This window comes from Piliocolobus tephrosceles, chromosome 10, assembly GCF_002776525.5.
Source record: "Piliocolobus tephrosceles isolate RC106 chromosome 10, ASM277652v3, whole genome shotgun sequence".
NCBI lineage: Eukaryota > Metazoa > Chordata > Mammalia > Primates > Cercopithecidae > Piliocolobus > Piliocolobus tephrosceles.
Window position 1 is genome coordinate 71,287,848 of NC_045443.1, and position 22,324 is coordinate 71,310,171.

At 33.2% G+C, this 22,324-nt stretch overlaps 1 long non-coding RNA gene across 4 annotated transcripts in view; it reads right to left on the reverse strand.

Moving 5' to 3' along the window:
- LOC111552343 overlaps positions 1-22,324 on the reverse strand; it is a 573,045-nt gene that overhangs the window by 512,688 nt on the left and 38,033 nt on the right. For all 4 annotated transcript variants that reach the window (XR_003306615.1, XR_002734613.1, XR_002734615.1 and 1 more), the window contains one exon: positions 16,993-17,134. This is a non-coding gene — a long non-coding RNA (uncharacterized LOC111552343). The remainder of the gene's footprint in view (positions 1-16,992; positions 17,135-22,324) is intronic.

Consider the following 22,324-nt stretch of genomic DNA (forward strand, 5'->3'; position numbering starts at 1 on the left):
CTCCTTTATTTCACTGAGCAGTGGTTTGTAGTTCTCCTTGAAGAGGTCCTTTACATCCCTTGTAAGTTGGATTCCTAGGTATTTTATTCCCTTTGAAGCAATTGTGAATGGAAGTTCATTCCTGATATAAATGATGAATTGATGGGTGCTGACGAGTTGATGGGTGCAGCACACCAACATGGCACAAGTATACATATGTAACAAACCTGCACGTTATGCACATGTACCCTAGAACTTAAAGTATAATTAAAAAAAATACAAATTCCAAAACAAAGTTTCTACATTCAGCTGCAGATCTCATTTCCTAACTTATTTCTTATTGCTTTTTTCCACTATTTCTCTGCACCTTTTGCCCAAGATTTGAAGAATCCTCATCTTTTCTGAGTATATCCATCCTCCATAAGCTTTTGTGTATTACAAATATGTTTCATATAGTTGGCTTTGACCTAACTGGTAGGTAGGTCATGAAATTAATTCAGTGGTCTACAACTAACATCTTTCAATAAAATAGAAGTCAAATGTCTTACACCATTTATATATTCTATAAATATATATTTAACTAAGTGACATGATTCTTTAATGATATACTTCTGCCTAAAGTATGTAATGACACTTATAGACTACATTAGATTTGGGCAAAGTTTTAATGCTTCTTTTCACATGTATTGATTATACAGTTTGGAACTCAAATACCAGATCTCAGAAAATTTATTTTAAAGAAAATGTCATTTCTGTAAATGAAACGTTTACGGATTCTGTGAGTAGAAAACACATGTATTAAAAAGTATGTTAATATATAAATAGTTAATAAGTTTAGTTGAAAAAATAATCTAAAAATTCTCTTTGATCTCTAGGCAAGGGGAATATGCTATATATGGTGTGATACAAAATAGAAAATTGCTAGTTTGCTAACTTTATAAAGCTCACATCCAGTTTGTTACAGGCAGAAGGAATTCAGTTACAAATTTCATAATATTTCTAGATTTAAAAATAGCTGTAAATGGTAACCCAAAACATAGTATGAGGTAGTATACAGTAATCATCCAAATAAATTAACAAATATAAAGTAAAATTTCTAAAAGCATTATGATTTTGTATTATGGTGGTAAGTAAAATTAAGTAAAGCATGGTACAAATCAAGGTGATTATGAAACACAATACTTTTAAGAAGAGGATTAATAATTTTAAAATATGTGAACAATTTACAATTATCTTAATAACTTTGGTACAAGTGAGCAGAATAATTAGGTGACATAATAGTGTATTCAATTACAAATTTGTGTATTATAAAGGTAGTCAAATTGAAGACAAAATCTAACTACATGAAAAATAGCAATTTTAAAAATTAAAAATAAATTGAATTGGTTCAGCTGAGCATTAAAATCAAAGAAAATAAAAGTTATGAAAATGTCAAGAAAACACTATTTGTTAATAAAATAAAGTGAAAGGTAACAAAGCCATTAGTCTCAAAGAAAAGTCCAGAAATAGGGAAATTCAAGGAATATTTAACATCCAACTAAATCTGCATATCACCCTTTTCAGGTCAGAATCTGTTCGTCTTCCTGTAATCAACCATGATAAATATAAGAACTAGTTACAGAAAATAATAACTGCGGCTAGAGAAAAATCTTGTGTGTGGTGACTTATAACACCAAAGATTATAATTTATATGTTCTGTCTACTTAGTCTATATACTATGTAATATTATTATTGGGATTTTTTTTCAGGAGTTATGCTCATGTGTTTGCCTTTATTCAGTTTGATACAATTTGCTAAGACCACATTGATTTGACTTGATTTCCTAAGACCCCTTTCCTGCTTGTATGCCAGGACATATGGAGAAAGGGTATGATACATGGAATTGCAAACAATTCAGTATGGAGTGGGGGCATTGAGAAGCAGTGATTATTAAGCCTTTTATACAGTTATGAAAAGATTTATTTGCCTCAGGGCAAATAAAATATTTCCAAATATTTTAATTCAGAAAATGATATGGTAAATTTATAATTTTAAAAGATTACTCTGGGATTCATATGGAAAATAAATCAGTAAAGAGTTTGAATATATTCAGAAGCATGAGTTAGGAGGTTCTTATGATACATAATAAATAATGAAGCCCATGCTAAAAGAATCGTTATGAAAATAGAGATAATATATTATAAGAAAATATTTAAAAGAAAAAAATATATAAAATATATACCTAGAGAGAGAGAGAAATGAGCGTAGATAGATAAATTGTTGGGTCTGTTGTATAACATTAAGCAGAGAAATTAGCAATATTGCCATTTTACTAATCAAGTCTCAATATTACCCACCAATAATACACTCTACTCTGAGAAACAGAAGTCTCTTTGCTAACATCTTAATTTCTGGATTCCTCTGCCTAAGTCTCAGCTTTCATATTTTAACCACTTTCACTTACTATACTATCAAATGTATGATTTATTTTATACTCCATAATTATCCTCTAATGATCAAAAAAATTGGAGCAAGATAAGAAGAAAAGATTACACTCATCAGTTTTATGACAAACTCTACAATACCTCCTTCACCTTTTACTGCAGCAGGGTTTCCTATCTATGGATCAAAGGTATCAGTCAGAAGAAACACCTTATGCTGAAGTAACAAAAAGCCTACAAATGTCATTGGTTTACAAGAGCTGAGATTTATTTCTTATTTATACAACATGTCCATCACAGGATAGTTTGAGGCAATGCACATTATGATTATTAAGAAACCCAGGAAGAAATCGCCATTTCAAATGTTGCTTGTGCTTCAAGAAGAGGCAATTATAAAGAGTATTACGTTGACAATTTAGTGCTCGAGTCAGCAAGTGATACAAACTATTCTGGTATTTGTGAAATTGAAATACTAGTGGCATATGAGGTTGTGCTACAGTCCAGGCTAACTACATTTACCTGAGTCTACTGGGAATAATCTCTAAATACTAGCAGTGATTGAGAAAGATAACTCAAACAGTTTGATAATGAATAAGGTTGAAAAATTTAGTAGATGAAGTTTGCCTTAGTGGCAACAGCTCTGAGAAGAATGAACTTAGCAAAGAAAAAATAAATGAATTGCACAATGTCAGATATTTAAGCAGGCAACATTCTCTTGTGGTCAAATTAAACTTGACATTAAAATCATTTGGCAAATCACTGATGAAAAGCAGGTTGATAATGTGTTCAACAATTAGATAGAATATACCTGTGCTTAAAGTAATTCTATAAAGAGCATATGAAGCATTTCAGGAAAGTAAATCTCAAGAAACACCAAAAAGATTCATAATCCTTAACCATAACTATTTTATAGTATACTAGAAACATTAACCCTGGAGATTCAAGATGGGCTTCCAGGTGTGTGGTTAAGAGTAAATAATATAACGCTTGAGGTTGGTTTACTTATCAATATAATATAGGTTGATCTAAGTTAGGAGTCAGAAAACTAAGATTCTTGGGCCAACCATATCCAATGGCCTGCTTTTTAAAAATAGGTCTCAAGCTAAGGATGCTTTTAATTTTTTTAAATGAAAAGGAAGAAGGAAGAAGAAGGGGGGAAGTGGGTGAGGGAAGAAAGAAAAAAATGCTATAGAAATGAAGTAAATTTAATAGTGGTGGATATCTTTTTGATGTGCTGCTGAATTTTGTTTGCCAGTATTTTATTGAGGATTTTCGCATCAATGTTCATCAGGGATATTGCCCTAAATTTTTCTTTTTTTGTTGTGTCTCTGCCAGGTTTTGGTATAAGGATGATGCTGGCCTCATAAAATGAGTTAGGGAGGAGTCCCTCTTTTTCTATTGTTTGGAATAGTTTCAGAAGGAATGGTACCAGCCCCTCTTTGTACCTCTGGCAGAATTCAGCTGTAAATCTGTCTGGTCCTCAGCCTTTTTTGAGGCTATTAATTACTGCCTTAATTTCAGAACTTTTTATTGGTCTATTCAGGGATTCAACTCCTTCCTGGTTTAGTCATGGGAGGGTGCACGTGTCCACAAATTTATCCATTTCTTCTAGATTGTCTAGTTTATTTGTGTAGAGGAGTTTATAGTATTCTTTGATGGTGGCTTGTATTTCTGTGGGATCAGTGGTGATATTCCCTTTATCGTTTTTTTATTGTGTCTGTTTGATTCTTCTCTCTTTTCTTCTTTATTAGTCTGGCTAGCAGTATATCTATTTTGTTAATCTTTAACAAAAGAAAAAAACAGCTTCTGGGTTCATTGATTTTTTTGAAGGGTTTTTTGTGTCTCTATTTCCTTCAGTTTTGCTCTGATCTTAGTTATTTCTTGCCTTCTGCTAGCTTTTGAATGAGTTTGCTCTTGCTTCTCAAGTCAGCCTCATCCCTGGGATGGAAGCCTGCTTCAACATACACAAATCAATAAATGTAATCCATCACATAAACAGAACCAAAGACAAAAACTACATGATTATCCCCATAGATATGGAAAAGGCCATCAATAAAATTCAACACCACTTCATGCTAAAAACTCTCAATAGATTAGGTATTGATGGAAGAACATATCTCAAAATAATAAGAGCTATTTATGACAAATCCACATCCAATATCATACTGTATGGGCAAAAGCTGGAAGCATTCCCTTTGAAAACTGGCACACTTCTATTCAACATAGTATTGGAAGTTCTGGCCAGGGCAATCAGGTAAGAGAAAGAAATAAAGGGTATTCAAATAGGAAGAGAGGAAGTCAACTTGTCTCTGTTTGCAGATGACACAATTGTATATTTAGAAAATCTCATCGTCTCAGCCCAAAATTTCCTTAAGCTGATAAGCAACTTCAGCAAAGTCTCAGGATACAAAATCAATGTGCAAAAATTACAAGCATTACTATACACCAATAATAAACAGAGAGCTAAATCATGAGTGAACTCCCATTCACAATTGCTACAAAGAGAATAATATATCTAGGAATGTAAATTACAAGGGATGTGAAGGACCTCTTCAAGGAAAACTACAAACCACGGCTCAAGGAAATAAGAGAAAACACAAGCAAATGGAAAAACATTCCATGCTCAAGGATAGGAAGAATCAATATTGTGAAAATCGCCATACTGACCAAAGTAATTTATAGATTCAATGCTATCCCCATCAAGCTACCATTGACTTTCTTCACAGGATTAGAAAAAACTACTTTAAATTTCATATGGAACCAAAAAAGAGCCCATATAGCCAAGAGAATCCCAAGCAAAAAGAACAAAGCTGGAGGCATCACGCTACCTGACTTCAAACTACACTACAAGGTTACAGTAACCAAAACAGCATGATACTGGTACCAAAACAGATATATAGACCAATGGAGGAGAACAGAGGCCTCAGAAATAACACCACACATCTACAGCCATCTGATCTTTGATAAAACTGACAAAAACAAGCAATAGGTAAAGGATTTCCTATTTAATAAATGGTATTGGGAAAACTGGCTAGCCATATACAGAAAACTAAAACTGGACTTGTTCTTTACACCTTATACAAAATTTAACTCAAGGTGGATTAAAGATTTAAATGTAAGACCTAAAACCATAAAATCCCTAGTAGAAAACCTAGGCAATACCATCCAGCACATTGGTGTGAGAAAAGACTTTATGACCAAAACACCAAAAGCAATGGCAACAAAAGCCAAAATTGAGAAATGGGATCTAACTGAACTAAAGAGCTTCTGCACAGCAAAAGAAACTATCATCAGAGTGAACAGGCAATCTACAGAATGGGAGAACATTTTTGCAATCTATCCATCTAACAATGGGCTAGTATCCAGAATCTACAAGGAATTTAAACATATTTGCAAGAAAATAACAACAACAAATCAAAAAGTGGACAAAAGGTATGAACAGACACTTCTTAAAAGAAGACATTTATGTGGCCAACAAACATATGTAAAAAAGCTCATCATCACTGGTCATTAGAGAAATGCAAATCAAAACCACAGTGAGATACCATCTCATGCCAATTAGAATGGTGATCATTAAAAAGTCAGGAAACAACAGATGCTGGAGAGGATGTGGAGAAATAAGAACGCTTTTACACTGTTGGTGGGAGTGTAAATTAGTTCAACCATTGTAGAAGACAGTGTGGCAATTCCTCAAGGATCTAGAACCAGAAATACAATGACCCAGCAATATCATTACTGAATATACACCCAAAGGATTATAAATCATTCTACTATAAAGACACATTCACATGTATGTTTACTGAAGCACTAATCACAATAGCAAAGACCTGGAACCAATCCAAATGCCCATCAATGACAGACTGGATAAAGAAATGTGACCCATATATACCACAGAATACTATGCATCCATGAAAAAGGATTGTTTCATGTCCTTTGCAGGGACATGGATGATGCTGGAAACCATAATTCTCAGCAAACTAACACAAGAACAGAAAACCAAACACTGCACTTTCTTACTGACAAGTGGGAGCTGAACAATGAGAACACATGGACACAGGGAGAAGAACATCACACACTGAAGCCTGTCAGCGAGTACATGGCTATGGGAGGGATAGCACTAGGAGAAATACCTAATGTAGATGACGGGTTGATGGGTGCAGCAAACCACCATGGTACATGTATACCTATGTAACAAACCTGCACATTCTGCACATGTATCCCAAAACTTAAACTACAATAATAAAAAAAAGAAAGAAAGTGAATTTAGCACTTTCCATTCAAAGCCTTAAATATTTACTATTTGGCTATTTAAAAAAGTTTGCTAATCCTGGTGTATATAAACTCTAATAGAAATATAATGTGGGCCACCAATGTCAGCCACACACATAATATTAAACTTTTCAAAAGCTGCCTTTTAGAAAGAAAAAAGTGACATTAATTATATTGATGTATTCTATTTAACTCAGTAAATCTAATATTATAATTTTAATATGTAATCAATTTTTGAAAAAAATAAGATATTTTATATTATTTTTGTTATTTTTGTATTAAGTCTAAGAAATCCAATGTATATGTTATAAGTACAATACATTTCAATTTAAGGTGGCCACAATTCAAGTGCTCAATAGACAATGTGGCTAATGTATGTGGTATTTTACAGCAAAGTTCTTAATGATCTCTGAGTTTTCTTCTATCTTTAAAGATTCATGATACGATAGATATAAATATTTAATAGCTACAAATAACAAGTAATTAGACATAAGTTATTTCTCCCTGGTTATCTGAGCAAGATGATTTTAATGTTAGTTGTGACTGAAAATTGTATACCAATATGGCCTGTTGTTGAACACTAATAGGCTTTTCAATTCAGCAGCCAGCTGATTGAAGCTATAACAAATTGCAGCTTGTCATTGCTAGGCCTCATTGGGCTCCTCAGAATTTCCAAGGCTGTGCCCCATTCTTGTTAGAAAAAGCTGAGTTAGCAATCTTGAACAACTTCCAAAGAGTCCTTCATCCCCAGTTATAGTTTCCTGGTTATATTTTGACAATAGTATTGGGAACTTCATTCTTACCCTCATTCAGCCGTATCCTGAACTAGACTTTTTGCCTCTCTTAAGTCTATTCCATCCAATGTCCAGTTAAGTTCATTTCTGATTTGTGACTCTAACAATAGACTCATATTTTTACAGAAACTGATTTCATCCTGTCCCTGTTAAGCTAAGAAAACTGTACTCCATCAGTCCACCATGATTGTTAAGAGGGCCTTCCCAGCACTCTATACCTGGGATATGTAGGTCTCTTGCTGGTAGAAACTCCATCGTTTCACCTGAAGAAAATAATGTCTGCATAATCACTGTGAAAACAGGCAAGAAATCACACCTCTGGTTTTAGCATTTTACTGATTTGGACTGTTTTGTCCACTGCTGCTTACTATTTTTTTTTTTTTTTCTATTTCTTCCTACACCTAATAATTCTAGAATATGTCCTAGGTATTGTAAATGAACATAGTATTGGCTGTAATTCTGTTAATCTAAAAAACGCTTTTTTTTTTTTTAAGAAAACTAAATTGGCAGGAGTCAAACTCCAAACTCTTGGTCTTTTCAAGGTAGCAAAAGAACTTCTCTGTTTATTTCTGTTGTCTTTACCTAGGTTTTTTTTTTTTTTTTTTTTTTAGACAGAGTTTCACTCTTGTCGCCCAGGCATTGCAGCAGTGTGATCTTTACTCACTGCAACATCTGCCTCCCGGGTTCAAGTTATTCTCTTGCCTCAGCCTCCCCAGTAGCTGACAGGCACCCGCCACCATGCCCAGTTAATTTTTGTATTTTTAGTAGAGACAGGGTTTCTGGCCAAGCTGGTCTCCAACTCCTGACCTCAGGAGATTCAGCTGCCTCGGCCTCCCAAAGTGCCGGAATTACAGGCATGAGCCACTGTGCCCGGGGTAGCTAGGTTTCTTGAAGTCTTCCTTGCACAAGTATAGCTTAGGAGTCGATCAGAGATTTGGACAGAGATTTTTTACAAAATATTGGGCTCCAAATTATGGCTCTCTGTTTATATAGGTTTTTTTTGTTGTTGTTGTTGTTTTGTTTTGTTTTGTTTTTCTTTTCAACTGTGGTTTTACCCCAATGTCTGTCCACTCATCCTTTAAGCCAGTAAGACTGAGCTTACTCTGGAAAATTTTTGAAAAAGTTAGGACACTCACCTTCACTGTTCTTTATCCCACTGTAGACTGACATAGAGTATCTGCTTACCTTTAAGTGTTTGCCAATGCCTTCAAGTACTTGTTATTTATTTTTTGTCCAGGGGTTTTGCTTACTATCTGAGGGAGGACTGGCTCAATAGGAGTTACTCTTACATTTTAAAAATCTGGGGACCTTTCCTTGAAACTGATAATGAAGAGAATGTATTGATAAAATTTGTAACATTTAAACATCTTTGAATAACTAAGCAAATATTTCTTGGGCAGGATATCTCACTATTTAAATAACCATAAAATATTATTTTATATCATGTTATTTATTTAAGATACCTGTATTAGGTATTATTTAAGATAGTCTCATGTTTTAACATGATTTGATCTCTGGCATTGTTTTGTTGTGATGTCCTTTATTGGTTCTAGTTACAGGGGTTATGTTCAATTCATTCTCTGTAATCTTACAGTTTTTTTCTGTGCTTTGGAACTTTGTATATAAAATCTAAGTGTTTGTTCATTGAAGGGCGATTAAAGCTGAACTTTTGTGTTAAGCATTTAATAATTGTATTCTGTCTTGTGACTGTTCATTTTTCAAGTTTTCTATTTCTCTTCAACTATTTTTTGTTAGTTGAATTGACCTGGAAAATTGGAAAATTGGTTTATTCCTAAATTGATTTTAAAATTAATTTGTGTAAAGAAGCACCAACTGTTTAAATAATTTTTGCATGTTTTAATATCTATAGTTACATCATTCTTTCTAAATGTTGCTAATTTCTGCTTTCTGTGTTTTTATAAAAAATGATTGCTACAGTTTTGTTTACCTTTTGTTTAACTATGGTATTTATTTTCCCATTACTTTTCATTTTTGTTTTTCTATAGCTCCTTTTGGTTTATTAGTGGGGTTTTTTTTTTGGTTTATTTATCTATTTTTCCACACTATTTACATAAAAGCTTATCTTTTTCTTGCTTGCTTTTATATTATTGACTTTCAATGTATAAATTTTCTTCTGACTATTGCTTTGTTCACATTTTATAGTTTTTACATATGAAGTGTTTATTGTTATTTGCTACAAGATAATATGTAATTTTTATTTTAATATACTTTATTAACCAATACATATTTGGGATTATAATATATCATCTTAGTACATTAATATTTTGATTTTTCATGTTGTCATTGATATTTTCTTTATATAACACTCTATAACTATAAATAAATAAGTGTATATATATATATATATAACTAGTTTTCGCTTTTGTGCTATGTGTCTGGAAAAAAATTTATTTTCTGGTCTTAGATTTTTTTCTAGAAGCCTCAGCATTTTTCAAAATTAGAAGAGTGAGATCTGAGGGAAATAGAATTCCTGGGGAGCCCATCATAATGATAAAATTGGACTTTAGATGATCAGTGTGATCAATGACTCCAATGTTCATTCAAAAAGGCAAAGGTTTCAATATTCCTCTCAGACACATTGGGTATTTTACGTAATCAAATATTTTCCTATCTAAACTTTATGTGAAATGACACGCTTGCAGAGCCAACATTTTCCCAGAAAGTTTTTAAAACAGAACCTACTTTTTTTTCACAAACATATGTGTCAACAAAAATTATATCCACTCAGGAAATAGAGGTTTTCATTTTTCATTGGTTCCTTCAAATGTTGGCACAGTTCTCCTAGGTAAGCAGCCTACTGAGGTTAAAATTAATCACAACTATCTAAGTTTTTATTCTTTTGGATTATTCAAATTCTATTAAAAAATCCCAGATTCATAATTTAAATCACATTGTCAGCTGTCATAAATCCAAACACATTCTGTTGCCATAAGCGCGGAGACTTTGACAAATAATAAAGCAATGCACTACAGTGCTACTATGCCTCCATCTGAAATTATCAATACCTGACGTTACACATAGACCTATCGTTGTATCACAACATCACTTAGTATAATCATAGCTTTATTCTAATTTGGAAGGCATCCGAGATAGACTGCCACATTTGTACTATCACTCATATTCTACCTGAAAATTCCATGCCATATTCTACCTTTGACAGTCAACTTTGATTTATTACACATATATTACATTTTAGATTCCAGAAGTGGTAATCTCAGGAAAACATTTTGGGAAGTGTGAGGTGTGTGCACAGGTGAAAGTTTTCCTAAAGCTTCATACCGATATTTAATTCAATCATTTTATGCTTCTGCTTCTATCATAAAGTATAATCTGTTTTCCTGTGGCTCTCACAGCCAGTAAGATTGAGCTTAAATTATCTCTCTCTCTTCATTGTTTGTCTACTGGATTTAAATATATACTCTAATTTACATATGACTATTCTATTTATTTTCACTTTAGCAATTTGTTGTAGGTGGTGAGAGAAAAAATTAATTCTTTGACTAGTCTGTCTGACTCCCCACTTGTTTCAGGGAGCAAAAACCTAGCATTCTATCTGAATCTAACCGGGTCTACTTTAACTCTTTAGAGATAACTTGAGAGTTGTCTTATTCAACTTAAAGTTAGGACCCCGTCTTAAAAATACAAAATTAGTGAAGGATTACATAGATTCAAATCAAATAACATATTATCATCTGATGTGATAGTTTAGACAAAGATTTAAAGAATAAATGGGCAAGACATTAATAGTTCTATTAAATAGACACATACAACCCCAAAGCATGGTCTTATTGCACAAATTTAAAGGATTTTTTTCTTTGATTTACAGTTTAAGAAAATAGGTAATTTTGGCAGCATTAAAATGAGAAGGAAAGTAACACTTATTAGATGCTTTTGATATGGTAAGCATATCAAAAGATATGTGCTAGAGACTCCACATACATTTGTAATTATTAAAAAGTGAAACTTCAAGGTTAAGGAAATAGAAGGGAGGTGAAAAGAAAAAGAACTAAGAATTACTCAAGAATGCATGGGTAATGAAAACAATTAGAACCCTAAGCTTTTTACATTCTGCTTGGGTCCTCCTCCTATAATTTGCTTAGAATTATCCTGCAATAACCTAAACTTGTAGTCTTCTTCTGTAGAGATGGAATTTAAGCCACATAACTTCACTCTCTCTACCCATCTTCAACTGACATGTTCATGATTACGTTAATTCTCTTCTTGGTTAAGTGGGGTGTCTTAATGAATTGTAACCTAGGCAGGTGGATCAGGAGGTCAGGAGATCGAGACCATCCTGGCTAACACGGTGAAACCCCTTCTCTACTAAAAATACAAAAATTAGCTGAGTGTGGTGGCGGGCGCCTGTGCTCCCAGCTAGGCAGGAGGCTGAGGCAGGAGAACGGCGTGAACCCGGGAGGCAGAGCTTGCAGTGAGCTGAGATCATGCCACTGCACTCCTGCCCGGGCCACAGAGCGAGACTTCTGACTCAAAAAAAAAAAAAAAGAAAGAAAGAAAAAAGAAAATACAAATGTTAGTTGCCAATATAATCATATTATTACAAAAGCTGCATAGACTTATTTTATCTGATTTCACATTCATAGAAATACCATGATATGAGTGTTTTATTCTTATTTTATAGAAAGCTGAGTAGTAGAGAATTGTCATAGATTTTTATACATAATTAATAACACAACCAATAGAATTTGCTAGTGAAGCCATCCTGTCATGGACTTTGTGGGAAGGTTTTCGATTACTAATTCAGTTTATTGTTATGGGTCTATTGAAATTTTCTACCTTGAGTCATTTAAGGTATTCTAGGAATTTGCCCATTTCATCCAGCTTATCCAAGTTGCTGGCATACAACTGTTCATAGTATTATAATCTTTTTATTTACCGAAGGTTAACAGTATGTCCCCACTTCTATCTCTAGTTTTCTTTCTTCTCTATATTTTAGTTATTTGTGTTTTCTTTCTTTATTTCTTTGAGTCTAGCTAAATATTTGTCAGACTTTGCTGATCTTTCCAACGAACAAACTTTTGGATCTACTCATCTTCTCTATTGTTTTTCTATTCTCTATTTTACTTATCTCTGCTCTAGCCTTAACAATTTCCTCTTTCTGTTAGTTTTGGGCTTAGTTTGTTCTTGTTGTTTTTTTCTAGTTCTTTGAGGTAAAGTCAGGTTATTGATTTGGGAGCTTTCTTTTTAATTTAAAAAATTATAGCTAGAAATTTCCTTCTAAGCAGTGCTTTTGCTGGATCTCATACATTTTGATATATGTTATTTGGGTTTTTGTTTATGGCTATATATTTTCCTTTGGGATTTCTCCTTTGATCCATTAGTTGTTTAACAGTGTGTTGTTTAATTGCCAAAAATTTTTGAATTTTCTAGTTTTCCATGTAATTTGTTTTTAGCATCCAATCATTGAGATCTCTTTTGTGGCCTTAATGTATAGTACTATATCATGGAGAATACTCCATGTCATGTATTTGAAAAGAACATCTATTTTGCTGTTACTGGGTGGATTGTTTTATATATATATATGTCTGTCTGTTAGGTCTAGATGCTTATATTATTTTTCAAGTCCTTCATTTCCACAGTGATTTTCTATATAACTGGTCTATCAATTATTGGGAGTTGAATTGTTTATTTTTCCTTTCAATATTGTCAATGTTTCCTTCATATAATTTGGGAACTCTGTTATTTAAAACACATGCTTATAATTGTTAGATCTTCTTAATGATTTAAGATACTTATCAATATATTATGTTATTTGTCCTTTCAACAGTTGTTAATGTAAATTCCATTTTCTCCCTGATATTAGTATAGATACCACAGCTCTCTTGCATACTATATCCTTTACATTCTTTTACTTTCAATCTACAGATATCTTTGTGCTTTATATTAGTCTCTTACAGACATCATATAGTTGGATCATAGTTTTTCTTCTGTATTATTCATTCTGTCAATTTTGCCCTTTTATGAGTTTAATTCCTTTATATTCAGAGTAATCATTAATTAGAAAAAACTTGCTTTTGCCATTTTCCTATTATTTCTGTTTGTCTTACATAGTGTTTGTCCCTCATATTCTTCATTACTCCCTTTGTTGTGTTTAGTTAACTTTTTGTACTGAACCATTTTGATTATTTTCTCATTTCATTTTGTGTGTAGTTTTTAGATTATTTTTGTACTCATCATGAGTGTTACATTTAACATGGTAAATTGTTAGTTGACGTCAACTTAACATTAAAAGCATACAGAAACTCTGCTTCTATTCACCCTCTTCATCCCTCCTTTATATTGTCATTGTCATCATGAATTGCGTTTTTATGCATAGTGTGCCAAATAATGTAAATTCAAAATTTTTTTTGCCCTTTATTTTATATCTTGCTGGAAAATAGAAAGTATTGTTACAATAATACCTGCTTTTATATTTACCGATATATTTACTCCTATCGTAGATCTTTATTTCTACATATGGCTTTCAGTTACTGTTTAGCATCCTTTTATTTCAACCTGAAGGGCTCCCTTTGGCATTCCTTATAGTATAGACAAACTAATAATACACTTTATCAGTTTCTGTTTATTTGAGAGATGCTTAATTTTCCCTCATTCTTGAAATGCAGTTTTGTCATATATAGCTTGATTGTGTCCCAGAAGCCCCTTAGGCTCTGTTCCCTTGTTTTCATTCTATTAGATTGGTGCAAATGGCAAAACTACAATTACTTTTGTACCAACCTAATATTTCCTTTTTACTCCGTGGGCTTGATAATTTCATTTGCTCTATCTTCAGGTTCACTGATTCTTCTGCCAGCTAAAATTAGTTATTGAAACCCCATAGTGAAATTTTTATTTTAGTCTTTATACTATTCAGCTCTACAATTTCTTATTAATTACTTTTCCTAACTGCTCTTAATAGTCAAAATTCTCATTTTGTTCATATATAGATTTTTCTAATTTCACTTAGTTATTTGTGTTTCCTTTTAGCACTTTGAACATACTTAAGATAGTTGTCTAGTAATTTCAATATCTGAGCCTTCTGCATGATATATGTCAATTTATTTTGTTCCTTTGAATGAACTGTACTTCACTGGTTTTATATGCATTGTTTTTTTTTTTGTTGCTGAAAACTGGACATTTGGGCATTATAATGTGGTCATTCCAGAAATTATACTCAATCTCTTCCCTAGTTTTTTTTTTTTTTTTTTTTGTCGGGGACTTACTGAAGGCTGTGGTAGCCCATTTGTTTAGTGTCTTTGCCAAACTATTATTGAGAAGACTGTATCCCTTGTCAATGTGGTCATTGAAGTTTCTGTTCCTTAGTTTATGTTTATCAAATGTTTTGACAGTGTTTTTTTTTTTGGAGCTAAAAAGTGAATAAATAAATAAATAAATAAAAGATAGAACAAGAGAAACACACATCTTTCCTAGTCTTTGAAAACTGACTTTGTGCTGGGGCAGTTTCTCAACTCTTATCCAGGCTTGCCCTGAGAGTAGGGAGAGCTCAGGTTCTTCTCAGGTTTTTTCTTAGATTCTTACCCTGAGTATCCAGATGCTTTTCTATGTTCCCTGGTTTACACAGTTGCTTTTGACAAATCATAATTTCTCTCCCACAAAAAACTACCCAGCTTTTGCCTTAGGCAGTTTACTGTACATTTTGAGTATAAACTTTTTGCTCTAGGCATGTAAGGATTGTTAGCTTGATTACAATGTTTTCCAGCAATGTTCTCTGATTTTCCACCAGAATTGCAAGTTAGGCAAAACAGATGTGAATACCTTGCACGAGTATTGCATGTAGCCCCCAGACAGGTTAAAATAGACATAGCCAATACTTTATCAATGAGGTTTGTTTTGCTCCCTCCGGAAACAAGGAAACTGCCCGACTTTGAGAACGTGAGTTGCTGCCACTTTAAGATCTCTACCATTTTAAAACTGCTGTCCTGCCATAATGTGAGTAGGATAAGGACAAATAATGTTGCTACAACACATTCCTATGATTCTGAAGTTACTTTTCTTGATTCAACTCTTACTTGATTGCTGAAAACTTTAGACTGTTTTTCAGAGTTTCCACAAAATTGATTCTGATGTTTTCTGCTTCTTTTTTACACAATATTTATGTGGGACAATAAGCTTGAAGTTGTCTACATTGGCCATTTTGCTGAGATTATCCCTCAGATATTGGTCTAAAAGCCAATCTTTATCAAGGAAAAATAATTATATTATTCTAAGGATGTTCTCAATATATTAGGACAACAAGACCTCCCCCTGCCCTGCTGCCCACAACAGCTATAGGGCTTTTATTGTTTTAATTTGAAAAGAATCTTTAGAAATGGTTACTTGGGCTGGGCACGGTGGCTCACGCTTGTAATCCCAACACTTTGGGAGGCCGAGGCGGGCAGATCACGAGTTCAGGAGATCGAGACCATCCTGGCTAACACGGTGAAATCCCATCTCTGCTAAAAAATACAAAAAAATTAGCCGGACGTGGTGGTGGGTGCCTGTAGTCCCAGCTACTCAGGAGGCTGAGGCAGGAGGATGGCGTGAACCCGGGAGGCGGAGCTTGCTGTGAGCCGAGATCGCACCACTGCACTCCAGCCTGGGCTACAGAGCGAGACTCCGTCTCAAAATAAACAAATAAATAAAAATAAATAGTTATGCAAAGTCATCTTTAATCATTTTAGTACAATGGTAACAATAAATTAGTATAAAATAATACAAATACAAAAGTGTATAGTATTGGAGGGTAATGTGAGAAGAGTCAGTTTCCCTCATTTGTTGTTTCTGTTATCTTGAATACTATTTTATTTTTCATCGGTGAGTTTAAATTTCGTGAGAATTAGTTTTTGTTTACATCCTGAGTTGTAGACTTGATTGTTTATCCTGAGGTTCCCAAGATTTATTGGTTAAGAGCCATATTTTAATTTTTTAGCTTGTGCCCTCTCTACAGTGTGATTCACTCATATGTGGCACCAGCCATAGGCTTCATTTTTTTTTTTTTTTTTTTTCAGTGAAAGATAAGTAAGTAGCCCATTTGTCCTTCACCACCTTAAGTAGATAGGTCAGTTTCTATTATTGTCATTTTTAATTTTTTTTTTTTTTGTGGTTTCCACTATCTTTTAAGGGAATCAGTTCCAACTCCCAGAGCCACAATTGAAATATGTAACCTCAGCTTCCTTTCCTAACATTAAAGTATGGATGTAGTTGACCTTCCATGTAGAATACACAACTTCAAATTCACCTACTACTGTGAAGTCTCACTTTGTTTCTTGTACCTGGAAATAACATTTATATACATTTGGTGTTAAAAGGCATTTGTACAAAATTTTAGTCTCATTATTCTAGACAAGATCTTATGCTCAGGTGCCATCAGCCACCTTGTTCTAATGTTTTTTCTGGTATCCCATGCTGCTGATGTGTCTGATGGTCTCAGAATCCTTCTGAGCACCATTTTATCATTCCCTGTGGTTTCTTATCACCCACGGAAGAAACGAGCAGGAAACACATTTCCTTACCTTTAGCAAAGCTCTGCCCACAGCTTCATCACAGTTTCTCCTTGCCCCATTTGACAGATTCTTGCTTGCTGCGATTAAACTTTTTGAAAGTTCATCTAAGGTCATGGGAGATCTGGAAATCACTTTTATGCTATCTTTTGCTCTGTGGAGGAATGGAGAGGGAGTACATGGAATTATCCTGATTTATTTTGCATTCTGTCATCTCTCTGCTGCCTTTAATAAACCAAAAATGCCTGACGTTATGTTATCTTGCTCAAGTTAATTCCATACATTAGGAGGTTTCTCTAAGTTGGAATGCTAGGTATGGATAACGTAATGGCTCGGGGACAAGGAGGACCTCACTACTGAAGGTTAAGTATTGTTAGTTCCTATCATGCTTTAACAGTGGCATTGCTAAGATTTTCACCATTACAAACTGCAAAGGAGTACTTATGGAGTTAGATGCACCAACTGGTATAATGTCTTGAGTACCTCAGAGAGGTAGGATAATAACACTTACAAACACTGTCGATTCCGAGGAAAGAGAAAAAAACAAAAACAAAAACAAAAACCAGGCTCAGATATGTTAATCAAAAACTTAAAGCAAAGTATAAGAAAGAAAAAGCTTCCCTAAAAAGCATTAAAGATACCTTATGACAGCTGAAGAGCAGACAGAAACAGAATGCCTCAGGGTAGGACCAACTTTGTGAAAAAATTCAAGTTTTAGAACTTTCCTAGGGGATCAGACTGAAACAAGCTTCCAGGTGACACCACAATTTTGCTGAGCTTTTCTCCCTACTCTGCCCTCCTCCTCTGACTCTCCTCTTGAGAACACTTTCTCCAGAAACAAATAAGAATTTCCCATTTCAGGCTCAGCCACTAGAGAACCCAACCTATGACAGACCTCTATTTAGGTCTTCTCTGATTAAATCAATCAGTGACCTAATATCTTTTTATCCTCCCCTCCAAGAAGAGAAACATAATAAAGGAAGACAAATGAATGACTATCTCTATTTGTTTGCATAATTAGGTATTTCACGTCACCAGATTACATTTTTTTTTACACCTATGTTCACTTTATTTAATAGTATATTGTGGAAATTCTTTAATGAAAACATTTAATAAAAATTATCATAAATTTTTCTATTGTTACTTTAGGTACATTTTTGCAAGACCATGCATTTGTCACCCAAACGGCAAACCTAAAATATTATATCTTAATACACAATGATAACTGCAAAACATAATATTAACTAATATTTATACTAAATATCAAACCTATTCCTCCCATATACTCTTAAAAAAAAAAAAACAGAAAAAGTATCTATACATGTATAAAAAGCTACAATATTTTATGAAAAATAAATAAGTAGTTTAATAATGATTAAACAGTAAAGGGTGTACATATCAAGTGATTCAGGAAATAAATTGAAAAATAATCATACCATATCTTGTATCCTTGACATTTTACATGAAGCAGCTCTCTTCTGTTTTACAAAATGCCTTGCTATCTTTGGCTATGAATCCACTGAGTTCAAAATTATAAGACATGTATACTTATACATATGCCTGATTTCTGTATTTTATATGTACATATTAAAATTAGGGAAAAATAGTTTTAATGAATATATTTTATCATGTGTTTTAGATCTTAACTTATGCAATACATGGGATGCTAAATATAAAACCTGAATATTAAACTATTTATTTTTCAGTCTGTAACAAAACGTCCCAGTCCTAAAACTGACAATAAAAAATGGCATATAGAGCCGGGTGCAGTGGCTCATGTCTGTAATCCCAAAACTTTGGGAGGCCGAGGCGGGTGGATCACCTGAGGTCAGGAGTTCAAGACCAGCCTGGCCAACATGGTGAAACCCCTTCTATATTAAAATACCAAAAATTAGCTTGGCGTGATGGCAGGTGCCTGTAACCCCAACTACTCAGGAGGCTGAGGCAGGAGAATCACTTGAACCCGGGAGACGGAGGTTGCAGTGAGTCGAGATCATGCCATTGTACTCCAGCCTAGGCAGCAAGAGTGAAACCCCATCTCAAAAAAATAAATAAATAAATAAATAAATAAATAAATAAATAAGGCACATACCCTTTCATCCCATACACAGTTGTGATTCATCACTGATATTTATGGTTGCTTTCATGTCTAATTCAAATTACAAAACACAGTTGGAGTTTATCTTTAAGAAAGAAAAGATCTAGTATTAAGTGACCTTGCTTAGTTCAATATTTCTTTCCTTTTTTTCTATTTTTTAAAAACCATTTTGATATTTTCACGTTTAAAAGTATAGTAACTAACACATGTATTTTCTGTTGGCTTTATGTGAATTAAATCTCTCTTTTTATTATTTTTTCTTGGTAAATATTTTTTATTCTACTTCATAAAACATTTATTTTCATGATCAAGCTACCATAGTATCTTTATGGCAGCTAACAGATATCTGAGCATATATGATATACCAGGACTTGTTCTATAGGCTGGAGCTCTAACAATAAAAAATTATAGAGACAAACCCCCTTCCTTCATGGAGCTTATATTCTAATGGGACTGACATATAATGAAAAGAAAGTAAATATGAAATATAATTATAGATGGGACTAAGCACTCTGAAGAAAATAAAGAGTAACAGGAGGGTCTACCTGTTTTAGATAATCATCAGAGATTGCTCTCTAAGGAAGTAACAAAATATTAGCCAGGCGTGTTGACACACGCATGTAATCTCAGCTACTTGGGAGGCTGAGGCAGAATTACTTGAACCCAGGAGGCGGAGATCGCAGTGCGCCGAGATTGTGCCACTGCACTCCAGCCTACATGACAAGGCAAAACTCTCTGTCTCAAAGAAAAAAAGGAAATAACAAATAAATATGGTTATAAGAATAAAAATAAGTGTATTATTTTAAAAACATGATTAGGAAAATTTAAGTGCTCTGCTAACCTTTTAAATAAAATTATAAATACACTTAATCAAAAGTTACAGGTTTTTCCCTCCACTAGAGAAGTAATAAATCAGTTCTGATGAGATTTTTCTCGCTATAAACCACTAGAAAATTGGACACATTATACAGAATAACTGTCTTCAGATACGAGGCAAGAGGTAGTGCAGAGTAATGTTTCATGAGGAAAAAGATAGAAATAAGGTTATCCCTATGAGAACCATGGTTTTCTGCTACAAGGCAGTTTCTAGACATCATGGCAGAAAATGGGAACTCAAATAGAGCATTATATTCCAGCTATGTTGAGCAGAAAGAAACCGGTGTTTGGGGAGGTAGAAAGGGGCTATAATTTATGGGACATAGTACCAATGAAGAGAATTAATTTAGGGAAAAAAAAGGTTTTTTAAAACTATTTTAAATATATCACGATAAATTCTTACTTGACATCAATAATTGGTTCTTGACAACTGCAACTTTAAGAGAAATAACATATAGCAGGTTTTCAAATAACGTAATTTCATTTAATGTAATTTTGTCATAACATCAGTGAGAAGAAAAATGTTTCTGTTATATATATAGTTTCACTTAAATTTGCAGTTTCCAAGAATCTATCAACTACCTCAAGTGCAAACTTATTGTGTGCATATATAATATTTTATGTATTATATTACATTTAAATATTCAAAAGAAAATAAATGAAGACAAGTATAAAATGGAAGTAATAAAAATAACCAAAGGAACTTGTAATGATAAAAAATGCAATATTGAACTGAAAGAGTTACTGGAAAAGATTAGGGCAGATTAGACACTTTAGAAAAAAATCGGTGGTATTTAAGACTTAACAAGAAATATCAAAAATAAGCACAGAAAGAGAAAAGATTGAAATGGAAAACAAACCTCTGTGACTAGTGGGATGATATTAAGTTTCTCACATAGATTAGGAGTTCAAACAGAAGAGGGAGCAGACAGAAGGAAAGAATAAAATATCTGAAGAAATCATATTCAAATATTTTCCAATTAAATCACATAAAATCAGTGAAAAAAGAAAATTTTATAGACAATCAGTGAAAACAGATAACATTTCATTCAAAGGAAAAAAGATAATGTCAGCAGACAAGTTATGAGAAAATATGGACATGTGAAATCAACAGAACAGCATCTTTAAAGTAGTAGAAGAAAAAATTTGACCTATATGTCTAAATTCAGAAAAAATATATTCAAAAACTAAAGGACTTGAAATAAAGACTTCTTCAGACAAATAGAAGGTGAGAAAATCTATTGCCAGTCGATTGGCACTATAAGAAATGTTAAATTTATTGTTTTAGGCAACAGGTAAATGATCTCAGATAGAAAACCGAATCTACATAATGGAGTGAAGAGCACAGGAAATTATACATTTAATATAAATATAAAAATATTTTTCTCATTTGTGCATTTAAAAATATGTATCTGATTGCTTAAAATAATGATAATAACTGTTAACTAGATTAATACAAATCCATATCCTAGAGGCCTAAAAGAAAACAAGTATTCATTTCCAGGAATAAAAACTATGTATTTATCCTCAATTTCTACTCTCCTCTAGACGATTTCTGGCCATCAGTAAAAAAACAAAAACAAACAAAGAAACAAAATAGAGAGAGACTTATAAAATACAGAATAAAACAACCTCTTATAAGAGTCACAGTTATCCTCAGAAATAATAGATTCAAGTCCATTTTTCTTGACACAAACATTGAAACTGTCTCACAAGAAATTCAAAAGATGAAGATTTAAACTATTTATTAATAATTAAATTAAAGTATAAGTAATCCAATGTACCAATTAAAAGAAATTTTCCATCTTTCAAAGCAAGATCCAATGGTATGTTATATATAAGAAACCAATTAAACACATAAAAATACATATGGCTTAAATACAAAAGGATGAAAAAGATATACAGTCAGGCATTCACCACCAAGATACATTTTAAAACATTCACTGGTAGATTTTCATACTGTGAACATCAACGAGCATGGTTACACAAATCCAGATGGTATAGCCTACTGCACACCTACGAAATATGATAAAGTCTATTGCTCCAGGCTACTAACCTGCACAGCATGATACTGTGATGAATACTGTGGGCAACTGTAACACAATGGAAGTATCTATCTGTCTATATATACCTAAAATTTAAAGGTATGGTAAAAATACAGTGGAAAAATTAAACCGTACTGTTGCGGGAAATCAGGGACCCTGAATGAAGGGACTGGCTGAAGCCATGGCAGAAGAACATACATTGTGAATATTTCATGCACATTTATTAGTTCTCCAAATTAATACTTTTATAATTTCTTATGCCTGTCTTTACTGCAATCTCTGAACATAAATTGTGGAGATTTCACGGACACTTATCACTTCCCCA